The 18,214-nt window shown below is 41.3% G+C and overlaps 1 protein-coding gene across 3 annotated transcripts in view; it reads right to left on the bottom strand.

Annotated features, from left to right (window-relative positions):
* The window catches only part of Fer2 (basic helix-loop-helix domain-containing Fer2), a 63,333-nt gene that overhangs the window by 21,839 nt on the left and 23,280 nt on the right, over window positions 1–18,214 (bottom strand). The window lies entirely within an intron of this gene.

Below are 18,214 nucleotides of genomic sequence, written 5' to 3'. Positions count from 1 at the left end.
TCCTACGGAGTACGACAAAGGCTACGGGAGAGTACGGAATCAAATGAGAACATAAAACTCTCCTAGACTTAAATTATGCTGATGATTGGAATGTTTAGATAGAAATGTTACCACAATGAATGATCCTTTGGAGATTCTGAGTGCTCAGGGTGCAAGATTTGGTTTAGAAATTAACGTAAGAAAACTTACGTATACTGGGAATTAGTGAAGGTAAAAAGGTGACGTTAGGTAACAAGAAGTGGATAACTTCACCTATCCTGGTAGTATTATTAGTACATGTGACGAATGCAGTGAATATAGACAAATTAAAAAAAGCCAAGGCCCATGGTGCTTTTTCACAGTTGAAAAAAGCATAGTTGTATATGGAGTCTTTTGAGTACCTGTCTGATTGAACAAATTTCAAACAGTAAGTTGTACGAGAGGTGTAGTTCTATCCCGCTTTCTAGGGCTATAATGAGAGAAAGGTTGAAATGGCTATGACACGTTCTATGGTTGCAGTACCACAGATTGTCAAAAATCTTCCTGTTCGGCCAACCATTTAAGGTCAATCGAAAAGCAGGTCAGCCCCTAAGGAGGTTGGAGGAGGTCGTAAGGAAGGACTTAATGGAAACTTCTTTGGATGGTGTAAAGAAGGAGGCTTTGAACAGATTGGGATAGAGGAGGAGCGTGCGTAGCTGTGTTGGCCTCGGGTGGCCGGGTGCTGCAGTGAGTTTTTAGTAGTAGTATAGTAATATACTCGTCAAACTTCAAAAAATTGTAGACCTGGCCAATTTATGTCTATTAATTGCCTCATTAGGATGACTCTTTAACTTCCATAACACGATAAACCGAATCCCAAACAATTTATTCTATTAATAGCTTAATTTACTTTCGGTTCCTCATTACTAAACTTAATAGTAATAATAATTATAATTTATTTTTGACCCACTATACAGAAAATGAAGTGGAGTAACACAAGAAAAGAGGAAAAAAAATTATTACATATATATATATATATATATATATATATATATATATATATATATATATATATATATATATATATATATATATATCATAGGCAGCGCGATAGCGCTGCCTAAGTAGAGAACGATGTGGGCACAATGTGTTGTTTTTTTGCTTTGTTTTTTTTCTCCATACCCGGGCGCTTCGTATTGAAGGCGTTGTCGTAGAAATTTCGAAAAGGGCTCATTCGATTGGAAATTGGAGTGGCTAGTGCCCTTTTTAATAGTCGAAAGCGATTGGAGGGTAACTAGCCCCCCCCCCGCCCCTCATTCCCCCAAACACATCCAATCAAAATTTTGAGACAGCCATTTTGTTCAGCGTAGTTGATTTCCAGATAGAAAATATCTTTTTGAGGAGGACATTTCCCCACAACCCACGTGGCAATGGTTTTAAGTTATGCCCTGAGGGCATATAAGGTTTTTATAGAAGTCGTTGTCGTAGAAACTTCAAAAAAATCTCATTCGATTGGAAATTCAAAGGGATAGTGCCCATTTTAATAGTCAAAAGTGATTGGAGGGCAACTAGCCCCCCCCCACGCCCATCATTCCCCCAAATACATCCAATAAAAATTTTGAAATAACCATTTTTTTCAGCGTAGTTGATTTCCAGATAGACAATATTTTTTTGTGGAGGACACTCCCCCACCACCCTCGGGGCTTGGGTGTTGTTTGACGCTGGGGGCATATTAGGTTTTTATAAAAGGCGTTGTCGTATAAACTTCAAAAAAGGCTCGTTCGATTGGAAATTCAAAGGGTTAGTGCCTTTTTTAATAGTCGAAAGTGATTGGAGGGCAACTAGCCCCCCCCCCCCAGCGCCCATCATTCCCGCAAACACATCCAATCAAAATTTTGGGATAGCCATTTTGTTCACCGCAGTGGATCTCCAGATAGAAAATATGTTTTTGAGGAGGACACTTCCATACAACCCTCGGGGCAAGGGTTTTAAATTATGCCCTGGGGTATATAAGGATTTTATAGAAGGCGTTGTCGTAGAAACTTTAAGAAAGGTTCATTCGATTTGAAATTCAAAGGGCTAGTACCCTTTTCTAATAGTCGAAAGTGATTGGAGGGCAACTAGCCCCTCCCCACGCCCATCATTCCCCCAAACACATCCAATCAAAATTTTGAGACAGGCATTTTGTTCAGCGTAGTTGATTTCCAGATAGAAAATATGTTTTTGAGGAGGGCACTCCCCCACATCCCTCAGGGCAAGGGTTTGAAGTTATGCCCTGGGGGTATATAAGGTTTTTTAAAGAAGGCGTTGTTGTAGAAACTTCAAAAAAAGCTCATTCGATTTGAAATTCAAAGGGCTAGTGCCCTTTTTAATATTCTAAAGTGATTGGAGGGCAACTAGCCCCCCCCCTACACCTATCATTCCCCCAAACACATCCAATAAAAATTTTTAGACAGCCAATTTTGTTCAGCGTAGTTTATTTCAAGATAGAAAACATATTTCTTAGGAGAACACTCCCCCACAACCCTCAGGGATTATCAAGTTATGCCCTGGGGGCATATAAGGTTTTTTTTGAAAGCTCTGTCATGGAAACTTGAAAAAGGGCTCATTCGATTTGAAATTCAAAGGACTACTACCCTTTTTAATAGTCAAAAGTGATTTGAGGGCAACTAACCCCCCTCTCACGCCCACCTTTTCCCCAAACACGTCCAATCAAAATTTTTAGATAGCCATTTTATCCAACGTAGTTGAAAGCTTTGGAAATTAGGTGTTTAAGGATGACAACCCCTCCCTCTACAGCCCTCAGGGCAGGGGTTGTAAGTTATGCCCTGGGGGCATATAGAGTTTTTTATTGAAAGTGTTGTCGTAGAAACTTCAAAAGGGCTCATTCAATTGGAAATTGAAAGGGCTAGGGCCTTTTTTAATAGTTGAAAGTGATTTGATAGCGACTAACGCCCCTCTCACGCCCACCATTGTCCCAAACACATCCAATCAAAATCTTGACATATTCGGTTTTTTCAACGTTGTTGAACGGTCAAGAACTTCGATCTTTTAGGATGACACCCCCCTCAGAGCCCTCAGTGCAAGGGTTGTAAGTTATGCTCTGCGGGCATATCAGGTTTATATATAATGTTGTTTTATATGATTTATAGAATAGATTTTAGTCTTCCTCAAATCAAATTTTTATATGTTTAAAAACTAAATGTTGACTTGAGATTAAATTAAAATGCACTGTGATAATGCTAATTCCCAATAAGGCATATCAGCAGTATCCCAAGAACGACTGAGGGTATTATGTTCAAACGTTCGGGGCTACTTCTGCTCTTAAAATTTAACCAAATCCAAATAGCGTAAGTGTATCCAACCTATCAAAGAAAGTAAACAGATTTTTTTGCGAATGGTATCAAGTTTTCCATTACAGGTCAACTAGAGGAGTTATGAAACTAAATTAAACAGTACTATTTGTGTCCAGATTTTTAAAAGGGTGTATGCTGTTAAAAATTGCTGAACATTTTTCCGGCATACAAATAGCAGGCCAAACTATAAAGTCTTAAAAAACGAAAAGATTTAAAGTATTATTTTCTTTTTCCCTGAAAAGACTATGTCAATATAAAACCTACAGAAATTAATTAAAAAAAACTTTTTCCACAAAATAAATTTTTCAAAGAAAAGTAAAGAAGTCCATCAAACAAAAAATGAGCAAAACTAAAATCAAATAATCTACCAAGCGTGAAACTACCACAAATCAGCATTGATAAATAAATGAAACCATAACCGAACAGAAATTACAATAATTAACCGAGTCAAACTCAAAACGATCAGAAATGTACATAAGTTGGGCGCAAAACCCCTATGCCTTCCCAAGGCCAGAACAAAATTTGCACTTCACTGAAAAAATACAAATGAAAGTCCATTGTCAGTTTAATATACATATACTGATATTTATTAATCAAAATGTTAATATTATTTGATTTATTAAAGTTATAAAAGTAAAAACATTTGTATTTTTTCAGTAAAGTGCAAATATTGTTCTTGAATTGGGAAGGCATAGGGGTTTTGCGCCCAACTTATGTTAATTTCTGCTCGTTTTGAATTAGACTCGGTTAATTATTGTAATTTATGTTCGTTTTGGGTTTAATTTATTGATAAATGCTGATTTGTGGTAGTTTCACGCTTGGTAGATTATTTGATATTAGTTTGCTCACTTTTTGTTTAATGGAGTTCTTTACTTTTCTTTGAAAAACTTATTTTTTGGAAATTTTTTTTTCAATTAATATATATATATATATATATATATATAAGTAGATTGTATATATGGAATTCTACAAGACATATAGGAAAACATATCTACAAGACATATACTCCTTTTCAAAGAGAGCAAGTATCCTCTCAAATGGTCTTATATTTCTATAGAAGCTATACGACTTAGCATGCTATTCTATGTTCCTTCCATTGTTATTCTATGGGACCTCTACACGTGATTAAACACGTTATGAAACTATGTGCTATTTGCTTATGTCCCGTTGGTACCATTCCAAACGAGTGGGGATTCCCCGCCTGTTCCTAAACATTGCAAAAAAGATAACAGTATGAACGGGGGATTCCCCGCACAAATTTGTTTCAACTCCAAGTTTTTCAACCAGACTGGTTATTAGGAAAGGTTTTTTAGGGAAGGCTGTCAATCACCCATGTGTTATCCACAGTTCAGTTTTTGAAGTCTGTGGAAACAGTTTGACGTGTTCGGTGAGATTACGTTCCTTGGAGTTTGATAGACATTTGCAAAAAAGGGGTAATTAGTGATTGGATAATTTTTTAATGTGAAATCTCTGAATAAAATATTTTTGGAACATGTACTTGACGATGGATAAAAGGGTTAAGGTGATTAGCAATTACGAGCAAGAATCCCCCCACTGGTTCCTGGCAGTAGGCTACGCATATCAAATTGCTGTACTGTGGGTTAGGTAACATGATTAAACACGCCTTTACAATCGGAATTCATTGATTGACATTTGCAAAAAAGGGGTAATTAGTGATTGGATAATTTTTTAACGTGAAGGGTCAATTTGAGGGAAAACCAAAAATACTCAGAATCCAAAATAAATGGGATCTGCCTCACAGGGAAGGCACAGAGGCCCGGCGTTCCCCCGTTTCTGCGGGCTCAGGAGGGGGGAGGGTCAATTTTGGCGGGAAAAACAAAAATACTCAGAATATAAAATAAACGGGATCTGCTTCAAGGGCAAGGCTCAGAGGCCCTTCGTTCCCCCATTTCTGAGGGCAGGGGAGGGGGGAGGGTCAACTTTGGAGAGAAAACCAAAAATACTCAGAATGGAAAATAAACGGGATCTGCCTCAAGTGCAAGGCTCAGAGGCCCTTCGTTCCCCCATTTCTGAGGGCAGGGGAGGGGGGGGGGCAATTTTGGAGGGAAAACCAAAAATACTCAGAATCGAAAATAAATGGGATCTGCCACACGGGCAAGGCTCAGAGGCCCCTCCTTCCCCCTTTTCTGTGGGCAGGGGTGGGGGGGGTCAATTTTGGAGGTGAAACCAAAATGCTCAGAATCGAAGATAATTTCCATTCATCTTAGTTTTTAACGATGCTCCTTATTTCTAGTTGAAAATGCTTATTTTTTAATTTAATTGGGAATGAAAAGTCAAACTCTAACATAAAGAATAAGGTATTTTGGAGGGGGTATCTGATGAAATAATTTAGGTCGTATCATCAATTTAATTTATTTTTTAAATTCAATAGTTTTTCAGTAAGGACACTCGATATTCTAAAAGTGTCTGATTAAAACTTTTACCTTGAGCATCGATGTTGTTAGCAGAATTTCAAAAAGGATCATTTATGAGGGCTGGCGTATCTGATGAAATAATTTAGTTCGTATGATCAATTTAATTTATTTTTTAATTCAGTAGTTTTTCAGTAAGGACACTTGATATCCTAAAAGTGTTTGATTCAAACTTTTACCTTGAGCATCGATATTGTTAGCAGAATTTCAAAAAAGGATCGTTTTTGAGGGCTGGCGTATCTGATGAAATAATTTAGGTCGTATGATCAATTTAATTTATGTTTTAATTCAGTAGTTTTTCAGTAAGGACACTCGATATCCTAAAAGTGTTTGATTCAAACTTTTACCTTGAGTATCTATGCTGTTAGCAGAATTTCAAAAAAGGAACGTTTATGAGTGCTGGCGTATCTGATTAAATAATTTAGGTCGTATGATCAATTTAATTTATTTTTTAATTCAGTAGTTTTTCAGTAAGGACACTCGATATCCTAAAAGTATTTGATTCAAACTTTTACCTTGAGCATCTATGTTGTTAGCAGAATTTCAAAAAGGATGGTTTATGAGTGCTGGCGTATCTGATGAAATAATTTAGGTTGTATGATCAATTTAATTTATTTTTTAATTCAGTAGTTTTTTTCAGTAAGGACACTCGATATCCTAAAAGTGTTTGATTCAAACTTTTACCTTGAGAATCGATGTTGTTGGGTCCCAGACCACCAGCCTGAATGGTGGAAATCCACTAGCTCAGTATTGGGGTCTTAGTCCACAAGTCTGAATGGTCGAAATCCACTAGCTCAGAATTGGGGTCTCAGTCCACCAGCCTGAATGGTGGAAATTCACTAGCTCAGAATTGGGGTCTCAGTCGATCAGCCTGAATGGTGGAAATTCACTAGCTCAGAATTGGGGTCTTAGTCCACCAGTCTGAATGGTTGAAATTCACTAGCTCAGAATTGGGGTCTTAGTCAGTGTTGAGATTGGAGCGTTGGGATCCGACTATCTGGGCTTTATATGTCAAGGTCTGAATGCTAAGCGATGGACATGAGCTCGATTGGGACCCCATTGTGAAAATGGAAAACAAAAAACAAAAATATATTGTTGGTATGTGTGTAGAGCATGGCATGGCATGGTTACCGCTAGGGCAACAGTCTAACCGTTGACGGTTTTAGGTATCCATGAATAAGTTCTAAGGCTAGAGTGGAAGTTGGGACAAATTTTTGGAAGTGCCCACCTCACCTGCCCAGAGTCTCAGGCAAGTGACCCTAAATTTGAAAAAGTGGAAATTGGCTCAGATTTCCTAAACTGAGCTGAGACAATGAAAAGATACTATTGGGAAAGTGATTGGAGACGCTGAGCATCCGTGAACAAGTGCTAAATTGAGAGAGGAATTTGGGACAATATTTGGGGGCACCCACCCGCCCAGAGTCTCCGGCAGCTGACCAAAAAATTTAAAAAACACACAGATACGACAGACAAAAAGATACGAATCACACACAGAGAGTACAAACACACAGAAACAACATATAGAGACAACACAAGCACAGAGACGATACACACACACAGAGTCAACACATATAGAGAAACGAGACACAAACACAGAAATGACAAACACACATAGAGACGACACACACAGAGACTACACACACACACAGATACGAAACACACATAGAGACGACACACACATAGAGACAACACACACACACACAGAGACAACATCCACACAGAGACGACACACACAGAGACGACAAACACACAGAGACAACACACACTCACACAGATACGAAACACACAAAGAGACGACACACGCACAGAGAGGACAAAAACACACAGAAACGACATACACACACAGAGACGACACACACATAGAAACAACACAGACATAGAGATGACAGACACACAGATAAGAAACACCCACAGAGGTGACACATGCACAGAGACGACACACACACACAGAGTCCACTCACACACAGAGAGGAAAAACACACAGAGACGACAGACACAAAGAGACAAATCACACATAGAAAGGACAAACACACAGAAACGACACATAGAGACGACACATGCACAAAGACGATACACACACACAGAGTCAACACACACAGAGAGACGAGACACACACACATAAATGACAAACACACATAGAGACGACACACAAACAAAGAGACGTCACACACACACAGATACGAAACACACATAGAGACGACACACACATAGAGACAACACACACACACAGAGACGACACACACACACAGAGACGACACACACACAGAGACGGCACACTCAAAGTGACGACTTACACATAGAGATGACACACACAAAGAGACGACACGCACACAGAAACGACACACACACACACACACAGACGACACACACATAGAGACAACACAGACACAGAGACGACACAAACACAGAGACGACAACACATAGAGAGACGACACTCACACAGAGACGACAAACACACAGAGACAACACACAAACAGACAAGAAACACCCACAGAGACGACACATGCACAGAGACGACACACACACACAGAGTCCACTCACACACAGAGAGGACAAACACACAGAGACGACAGACACAAAGAGACGAATCACACACAGAGAGGACAAACACACACAGAAACGACACATAGAGACGACACATGCACAGAGACGATACAAACACACAGAGTCAACACACTCTGTTGACTCAGAGACATGGCGTATCTGATGAAATAATTTAGGTCATATGATAAATTAAATTTTTTTTTTAATACAGTAGTTTTTTTTAGTAAGGACACTCAAGACAACACGCACAAATAGAGGAAACACACACACAGATACGAAACACACACAGAGACGACACACACACAGAGACGACATACTCAAAGTGACTACTTACACATAGAGACGACATACACACACAAACACACACACACAGAGAGGACACACACACAGAGGCGAGACACATAGAGAGACGACACACACACACACAGAGATACAACACACACACGTAGACAACACACACACACAAAGAGACGACGCACAAACACAGATACGAAATACACAAAGAGACTTAATTCAGTAGTTTTTTCAGTAAGGAAACTCGATATCCTAAAAGTGTTTGATTCAAACTTTTACCTTGAGAATCGATGTTGTTGGGTCCCAGTCCACCAGCCTGAATGGTGGAAATCCACTAGCTCAGTATTGGGGTCTTGGTCCCCCCAGCCTGAATGGTGGAAATCCACTAGCTCAGTATTGGGGTCTCAGTCCAACAGCCTGAATGGTGAAAATTCACTAGCTCAGAATTGGGGTCTTAGTCCACCAGCCTGAATGGTGGAAATTCACTAGCTCAGAATTGGGGCCTTAGCCCACCAGCCTGAATGGTTGAAATTCACTAGCTCAGAATTGGGGTCTTAGTCAGTGTTCAGATTGGAGCGTTGGGGATCCGACTATCTGGGCTTTATTTGTCAAGGTCTGAATGCTAAGCGATGGACATGAGCTCGATTGGGACCTTATTGTGAAAATGGAAAAAAAAAAAACAAAAATATATTGTTGGTATGTGTGTGTAGAGCATGGCATGGTTACCGCTAGGGCAACAGTCGAACCGTTGAGGGTTTTAGGTATCCGTGAATAAGTTCTAAGGCGAGAGTGGAAGTTGGGACAAAGTTTTGGAGGTGCCCACCTCACCTGCTCAGAGTCTCAGGCAAGTGACCCTAAATTTGAAAAAGTGGAAATTGGCTCAGATTTTCTAAACAGAGCTGAGACAATGAATAGATACTATTGGGAAAGTGATTTGAGACGTTGGGCATCCGTGAACAAGTGCTAAATTGAGAGAGGAATTTGGGACAATATTTGGGGGTGCCCTCCCGCCCAGAGTCTCCGGCAGGTGACCCAAAAATTTAAAAAACACACAGAGACGACAGACACAAAGAGACGAATCACACACAGAGAGGACAAACACACAGAAACGACACATAGAGACGACACATGCACAGAGACGATACACACACACAGAGTCAACACACACAAAGAGACGAGACACACACACAGAAATGACAAACACACATAGAGACGACACACACAAAGAGACGACACACACACACAGATACGAAACACACATAGAGACGACACACACATAGAGACAACACACACACACAGAGACAACATCGACACAGAGACGACACACACACACAGAGACGACACACTCAAAGTGAAGACTTACACAGAGAGACGACACACACATAGATACGACACACACATAGATAAGAAACACATAGAGAGACGACACACACACAGAGACGACAAACACAAAGAGAGGACTAAAACATAGAGACGACGAACACACAGGGACTACACACACACAGAGATGAAATACATACACAGACGACACTCACACAGAGACTACAAACACACAGAGACAACACACACACACATACGAAACACACAAAGAGACGACAAACGCACAGAGAGGACAAACACACAGAAACGAGACACACACACAGAGACGGCACACACATAGAGACAACACAGACATAGAGATGACAGACACACAGATACGAAACACCCACAGAGACGACACATGCACAGAGACGACACACACACACAGAGTCCACTCACACACAGAGAGGACAAACACACAGAAACGACACATAGAGACGACACACGAACAGAGACTATACACACACAGAGAAAACACACACAGAAAAACGAGACACACACACAGAAATGACACACACACATAGATACGACACACACAAAGAGACGTCACACACAAAGAGACGACACACACATAGAGACGACACACGCAGAGAGACAACACACACACAGAGACAACAACCACACAGAGACGACACTCACACACACAGAGACGACACACACACAGACGACACACTCAAAGTGACGACTTACACATAGAGACGACACACACATAGAGACGACACGCACACAGAAACGACACACGCACACACACACACACACAGAGACGACACACACATAGAGACAACACCGACACAGAGATGACACACACACAGAGACGACAACACATAGAGAGACGACACGCACACATAGACGACAAACACACACAGACAACACACACAAAGATATGAAACACCCACATAGACGACACATGCACAGAGACGGCACACACACACATAGTCCACTCAAACACAGAGAGGACAAACACACAGAGACGACAGACACAAAGAAACTAATCACACACAGAGAGGCCAAACACACAGAAACGACACATAGAGACTACACGTGCACAGAGACGATACACACAAACACAGAGTCAACACACACAGAGAGACGATACATGGCGTATCTGATGAAATAATTTAGGTCGTATGATCAATTTAATTTTTTTTTTTTTAATACAGTAGTTTTTTTTAGTAAGGACACTCAAGACAACACGCACACAGAGAGAACACACACACACACAGATTTTGGAGCAAACACCCTCCAAAATTCGACAGGAATGCCCCCCAACGGCGCGCCGGAGGGGGGCATTCCTGTTGACTTTTGGAGGGTTTTTCCCCATTTTTCGATAATCAGGCAATTTTCTCAAGCTCTTTTCTCAAGCTCATAGCTTTTGAATGACAACACTAACATCAAAACTTAAAAGGTCAGAAATTTCGTGCGTGTGTCGTCTCTTTGTGTGTTTCGTATCCGTGTGTGGGTGTGTCGTCTCGGTGTGTGTGTGTTGTCTCTGTGTGTTTGTCGTCTCTGTGTGTGTGTGTGTGTCGTCTCTCTATGTGTCTCGTCTCTGTGTGTTTGTCGTCTCTGTGTGTGTGTGTGTCGTCTCTATGTGTAAGTCGTTACTTTGAGTCTGTCGTCTCTGTGTGTGTGTTGTCTTTGTATGTGTTTTGTTTCTGTGTGTGTGTGTGTTCTCTCTCTGAGCGTGTTTTCTTGAGTGTCCTTACTAAAAAAAAAATCTACTGTATTAAAAAAAAATTAAATTGATCATACGACCTAAATTATTTCATCAGATACGCCATGTCTCGTCTCTCTGTGTGTGTTGACTCTGTGTTTGTTTGTATCGTCTCTGTGCACGTGTCGTCTCTATGTGTCGTTTCTGTGTATTTGTCCTCTCTGTGTGTGATTCGTCTCTTTGTGTTTGTCGTCTCTGTGTGTTTGTCCTATCTGTGTGTGAGTGGACTCTGTGTGTGTGTCGTCTCTGTGAATGTGTCGTCTCTCTGCGTGTTTCGTATCTGTGTGTGTGTTGTGTCTGTGTGTTTGTCGTCTCTGTGTGCGTGTCGTCTCTCTATGTGTTGTCGTCTCTGTGTGTGTGTCGTCTCTGTGTCTGTGTTGTCTCTATGTGTGTGTCGTCTCTCTGTGTGTGTGTGTTTCGTTTCTGTGTGCTTGTCGTCTCTCTGTGTGTGTCTTCTCTTTGTGTAAGTCGTCACTTTGAGTGTGTCGTCTGTGTGCGTGTGTCGTCTCTGTGTGTGTCGTCTCTGTGTGGATGCTGTCTCTATGTGTGTGTTGTCTCTATGTGTGTGTCGTCTCTAAGTGTGTTTCGTATCTGTGTGTGTGTGACGTCTCTTTGTGTGTGTTGTCTCTATGTGTGTTTGTCATATATGTGTGTGTGTCTCGTCAATCTGTGTGTGTTGACTGTGTGTGTATCGTCTCTGTGCATGTGTTGTCTCTATGTGTCGTGTCTGTGTGTTTGTCCTCTCTGTGTGTGTTTCGTCTCTTTGTGTATGTCGTCTCTGTGTGTTTGTCCTCTCTGTGCGTGAGTGGACTCTGTGTGTGTGTGTCGTCTCTTTGCATGTGTCGTCTCTGTGTGTTTTTCGTTTCTGTGTGTCTGTCATCTCGCTGTCTGTGTTGTCTCTATGTGTGTGTCGTCTCTATGTGTGTGTGTCGTTTCTGTGTGTTTGTCCTCTCTGTGCGTGTGTCGTCTCTTTGTGTGTTTCGTATCTGTGTGTGTGTTGTCTCTGTGTGTTTGTCGTCTCTGTGTGAGTGTCGTCTCTCTATGTTTGTCGTCTCTGTGTGTTTTTCGTCTCTCTGTGTGTGTGTCTTCTCTTTGTGTAAGTAGTCTCTTTTTGTGTGTCGTCTCTGTGTTTGTCTTCTTTCTATGTGTGTCGTCTCTGTGTGTTTGTCGTCTCTGTGTGTGTGTCGTCTCTGTGTAAGTCGTCACTTTGAGTGTTTCGTCTCTGTGTGTGTGTGTCATCTCTGTGTGGATGTTGTCTCTGTGTGTGTGTGTTGTCTCTATGTGTGAGTCGTCTCTATGTGTGTTTCGTATGTGTGTGTGTGACGTCTCTTTGTGTGTGTCGTCTCTATGTGTGTTTGTCATTTCTGTGTGTGTGTCTCGTCTCACTGTGTGTGTTGACTCTGGGTGTGTGTGTATCGTCTCTGTGCATGTGTCGTCTCTATATGTCGTTTCTGTGTGTTTGTCCTCTCTGTGTGTGATTCGTCTCTTTGTGTCTGTCGTCTCTGTGTGTTTTTTAAATTTTTGGGTCACCTGCCAGAGACTCTGGGCGGGTGAGCACCCCCAAATATTGTCCCAAATTCCTCTCTCAATTTAGCACTTGTTCACGGATGCCCAGTGTCTCCAATCACTTTCCCAATAGTATCTCTTCATTGTCTCAGCTCAGTTTAGAAAATCTGAGCCAATTTCCACTTTTTGAAATTTAGGGTCACTTGCCTGAGACTCTGGGCAGGTGAGGTGGGCACCTCCAAAAATGTGTCCCAACTTCCACTCTCGCCTTAGAACTTATTCACGGATACCTAAAACGGTCAACGGTTAGACTGTTGCCCTAGCGGTAACCATGCCATGCTCTACACACACATACCAACAATATATTTTTGTTTTTTTGTTTTCCATTTTCACAATGGGGTCCCAATCGAGGTCATGTCCATCGCTTAGCATTCAGACCTTGACAAATAAAGCCCAGATAGTCGGATCCCCAACGCTCAAATCTGAACACTGACTAAGACCCCAATTCTGAGCTAGTGATTTTCAACCATTCAGGCTGGTGAGCTAAGGCCCCAATTCTGAGCTAGTGCATTTCCACCATTCAGGCTGGTGGACTAAGACCCCAATTCTGAGCTAGTGAATTTCCACCATTCAGGCTGGTGGACTGAGACCCCATTACTAAGCTAGTGGATTTCCACCATTCAGGCTGGTGGACTAAGACTCCAATACTGATCTAGTGGATTCCCATCATTCAGGCTGGTGGACTGGGACCCAACAACATCGATTCTCAAGGTAAAAGTTTGAATCAAACACTTTTAGGATATCGAGTGTCCTTACTGAAAAAAACTACTGAATTAAGTCTCTTTGTGTGTTTCGTATCTGTGTGTGTGTGTGTGTGTGTGTCGTCTCTATGTGTGTGTGGTGTCTCTGTGTGTTTGTCGTCTCTGTGTGTTTGTTTCGTCTCTCTATGTGTCTCGTCTCTGTGTGTTTGTCGTCTCTGTGTATGTGTGTGTGTGTGTGTGTCTGTCGTCTCTATGTGTAAGTCGTCACTTTGAGTATGTCGTCTCTGTGTGTGTGTCGTCTCTGTGTGTGTTTCATATCTGTGTGTGTGTGTTCTCTCTGTGTGAGTGTTGTCTTGAATATCCTTACTAAAAAAAACTACAGTATTAAAAGAAATAAATTAAATTTATCATACGACCTAAATTATTTTATCAGATAGGCCAGGTCTCGTCTCTCTGTGTGTGTTGACTCTGTGTGTGTGTATCATCTCTGTGCACGTGTCGTCTCTATGTGTCGTTTCTGTGTGTTTGTCCTCTCTGTGTGTGATTCGTCTCTTTGTGTCTGTCGTCTCTGTGTGTTTGTCCTCTCTCTGTGTGTGTGTCGTCTCTGTGGGTGTTTCGTATCTGTGTGTGTGGTGTCTCTGTGTGTTTGTCGTCTCTGTGTGCGTGTCGTCTCTCTATGTGTTGTCGTCTCTGTGTTTGTGTCGTCTCTGTGTCTGTGTTGTCTCTATGTGTGTGTCGTCTCAGTGTGTGTGTGTGTGTGTGTCGTTTCTGTGTGCTGGTAGTCTCTGTGTGTGTGTCGTGTCTATGTTTAATTAGTCTGTGCGTGTGTGTCATCTGTGGGTGTGTGTCATCTCTGTGTGTGTGTGTGTGTGTGTCATCTATGTGTGGATTGTATGTCTGTGTTTGTGTTGTCTTTATGTGATTTTAGTGTCTAGCTGTTTGCCTGATATGTGTGTGTGTGACGTCTCTTTGTGTGTGTGTCGTGTCTATGTGTGTTTGTCTTTTCTGTGTGTGTGTCTCGTCTCTCTGTGTGTGTTGACTCTGTGTGTGTGTATTGTCTCTGTGCATGTGTCGTCTCTATGTCTCATTTCTGTGTTTTTGTCCTTTCTGTGTGTGATTCGTCTCTTTGTGTCTGTCGTCTCTGTGTGTTTTTCCTCTCTGTGTGTGTGTCGTCTCTGTGCATGTGTCGTCTCTTTGGGTGTTTCGTATCTGTGTGTCTGTCATCTCTATGTCTGTGTTGTCTCTATGTGTGTGTCGTCTCTGTGTGTGTGTATCGTGTCTGTGTGTTTGTCCTCTCTGTGTGTGTGTCGTCTATTTGTGTGTTTCGTATCTGTGTGTGTGTTGTCTCTGTGTGTTTGTCGTCTCTGTGTGTGTCGTCTCTCTATGGATGTTGTCTCTGTGTGTGTGTGTGTGTGTGTTGTCTCTATGTGTGTGTCGTCTCTATGTGTGTTTCGTATCTGTGTGTGTGTGACGTCTCTTTGTATGTGTCGTCTATATGTGTGTGTGTCATTTCTGTGTGTATATCTTGTCTCTCTGTGTGTGTTGACTCTGTGTGTGTGTGTGTATCGTCTCTGTGCATGTGTCGTCTCTATGTGTCGTTTCTGTGATTTTGTCCTCTCTGTCTGGGATTCGTCTCTTTGTGTCTGTCGTCTCTGTGTGTTTTTTAAATTTTGTTGTCACTTGCCGGAGACTCTGGGCGGGTGGGTGCCCCCAAATATTGTCCCAAATTCCTCTCTCAATTTAGCACTTGTTCACGGATGCCCAGCGTCTCCAATCACTTTTCCAATAATATCTATTCATTGTCTCAGCTCAGTTTAGAAAATCTGAGCCAATTTCCACTTTTTCAAATTTAGGGTCACTTGCCTGAGACTCTGGGCAGGTGAGGTGGGCACCTCCAAAAATTTGTCCCAACTTCCACTCTAGCCTTAGAACTTATTCATGGATACCTAAAACCGTCAACGGTTAGACTGTTGCCCTAGCGGTAACCATGCCATGCCCTGCTCTACACACATACCAACAATATATTTTTGTTTTTTGTTTTCCATTTTCACAATGGGGTCCCAATCGAGCTCATGTCCATCGCTTAGCATTCAGACCTTGACATATAAAGCCCAGATAGTCGGATCCCAACGCTCCAATCTGAATACTGACTAAGACCCCAATTCTGAGCTAGTGAATTTCAACCATTCAGACTGGTGGACTAAGACCCCAATTCTGAGCTAGTGAATTTCCACCATTCAGGCTGGTGGACTAAGACCCCAATTCTGAGCTAGTGAATTTCCACCATTCAGACTGGTGGACTGAGACCTCAATACTGACCTAGTGGATTTCCACCCTTCAGGCTGGTGGACTAAGACCCCAATACTGAGCTAGTGGATTTCCACCATTCAGGCTGGTGGACTGGGACCCAACAACATTGATTCTCAAGGTAAAAGTTTGAATCAAACATTTTTAGGATATCGAGTGTCCTTACTGAAAAACTACTGAATTAAAAAATAAATTAAATTGATCATACGACCTAAATTATTTTATCAGATACGCCAGCACTCATAAACGATCCTTTTTGAAATTCTGCTAACAACATCGATGCTCAAGGTAAAAGTTTGAAACAAACACTTTTAGGATATCGAGTGTCCTTACTGAAAAACTACTGAATTAAAAAATAAATTAAATTGATCATAGGACCTAAATTATTTCATCAGATACGCCAGCATTCATGAATGTTCCTTTTTTGAAATTCTACTAACAGCATAGATGCTCAAGGTAAAAGTTTGAATCAAACACTTTTAGGATATCGAGTGTCCTTACTGAAAAACTACTGAATTAAAACATAAATTAAATTGATCATACGACCTAAATTATTTCATCAGATACGCCAGCCCTCAAAAACGATCCTTTTTTTAAATTCTGCTAGGTAAAAGTTTGAATCAAACACTTTTAGGATATCGAGTGTCCTTACTGAAAAACTACTGAATTAAAAAATAAATTAAATTGATCATACGAACTAAATTATTTCATCAGATACGCCAGCCCTCATAACCGATCCTTTTTGAAATTCTGCTAACAACATCGATGCTCAAGGTAAAAGTTTTAATCAGACACTTTTAGAATATCGAGTGTCCTTACTGAAAAACTATTGAATTTAAAAAATAAATTAAATTGATCATACGACCTAAATTATTTCATCAGATACCCCCTCCAAAATACCTTATTCTTTATGTTAGAGTTTGATTTTTCATTCCAAATTAAATTAAAAAATAAGCATTTTCAACTAGAAATAAGGAGCATCGTTAAAAACTAAGATGAATGGAAATTATCTTCGATTCTGAGCATTTTTGTTTTCCCTCCAAAATTTACCCCCCCACCCCTGCCCACAGAAATGGGGGAAGGAGGGGTCTCTGAGCCTTGCCCTTGAGGCAGATCCCATTAATTTTCGATTCTGAGTATTTTTGGTTTTCCCTCCAAAATTGCCCCCCCCCTCCCCTGCCCTCAGACATGGGGGAACGAGGGGCCTCTGAGCCTTGCCCTGGAGGCAGATCCCGTTTCTTTTCGCTTCTGAGTATTTTTGGTTTTCCCTCCAAAATTGACCCCCCCCCCTCCCCTGCCCTCAGAAATGGGGGAACGAAGGGTCTCTGAGCCTTGCCTTTGAGGCAGATCCCGTTTATTTTTTTTTCTGAGTATTTTTGGTTTTCCTTCCAAATTTTACCCCCCCCCTCCTCTGACCGCAGACATGAGGGAACGTAGGGCCTCTTAGTCATGCATGTGTGGCAGATCCCGTTTATGTTGTATTCAGAGTATTTTTGGTTTTCCCTCAAATAGACCCTTCACGTTAAAAAATTATCCAATCACTAATTACCCCTTTTTTGCAAATGTCAATCAATGAATTCCGATTGTAAAGGCGTGTTTAATCATGTTACCTAACCCACAGTACAGCAATTTGATATGCTTAGCCTACTGCCAGGAACCAGTGGATCCTTGCTCGTAATTGCTAATCACCTTAACCCTTTTATCCATCGTCGAGTACATGCTCCAAAAATATTTTATTCAGAGATTTCACGTTAAAAAATTATCCAATCACTAATTACCCCTTTTTTGCAAATGTCTATCAAACGCGAAGGAACGTAATCTCACCGAACACGTCAAACTGTTTCCACAGACTTCAAAAATGGAACTGTGGATAACACATGGGTGATTGACAGCTTTCCCTAAAAAACCTTTCCTAATAACCAGTCTGGTTGAAAAACTTGGAGTTGAAACAAATTTGTGCGGGGAATCCCCCGTTCATACTGTTAT

This window comes from Artemia sp. Qi Xiang Cuo, chromosome 8, assembly GCF_049724085.1.
Source record: "Artemia sp. Qi Xiang Cuo chromosome 8, ASM4972408v1, whole genome shotgun sequence".
In the NCBI taxonomy this organism is placed as follows: Eukaryota; Metazoa; Arthropoda; class Branchiopoda; order Anostraca; family Artemiidae; genus Artemia; species Artemia sp. Qi Xiang Cuo.
The sequence above is the reverse complement of the archived record's forward strand: the minus strand, read 5'-3'. Positions and strand labels throughout refer to the sequence as shown.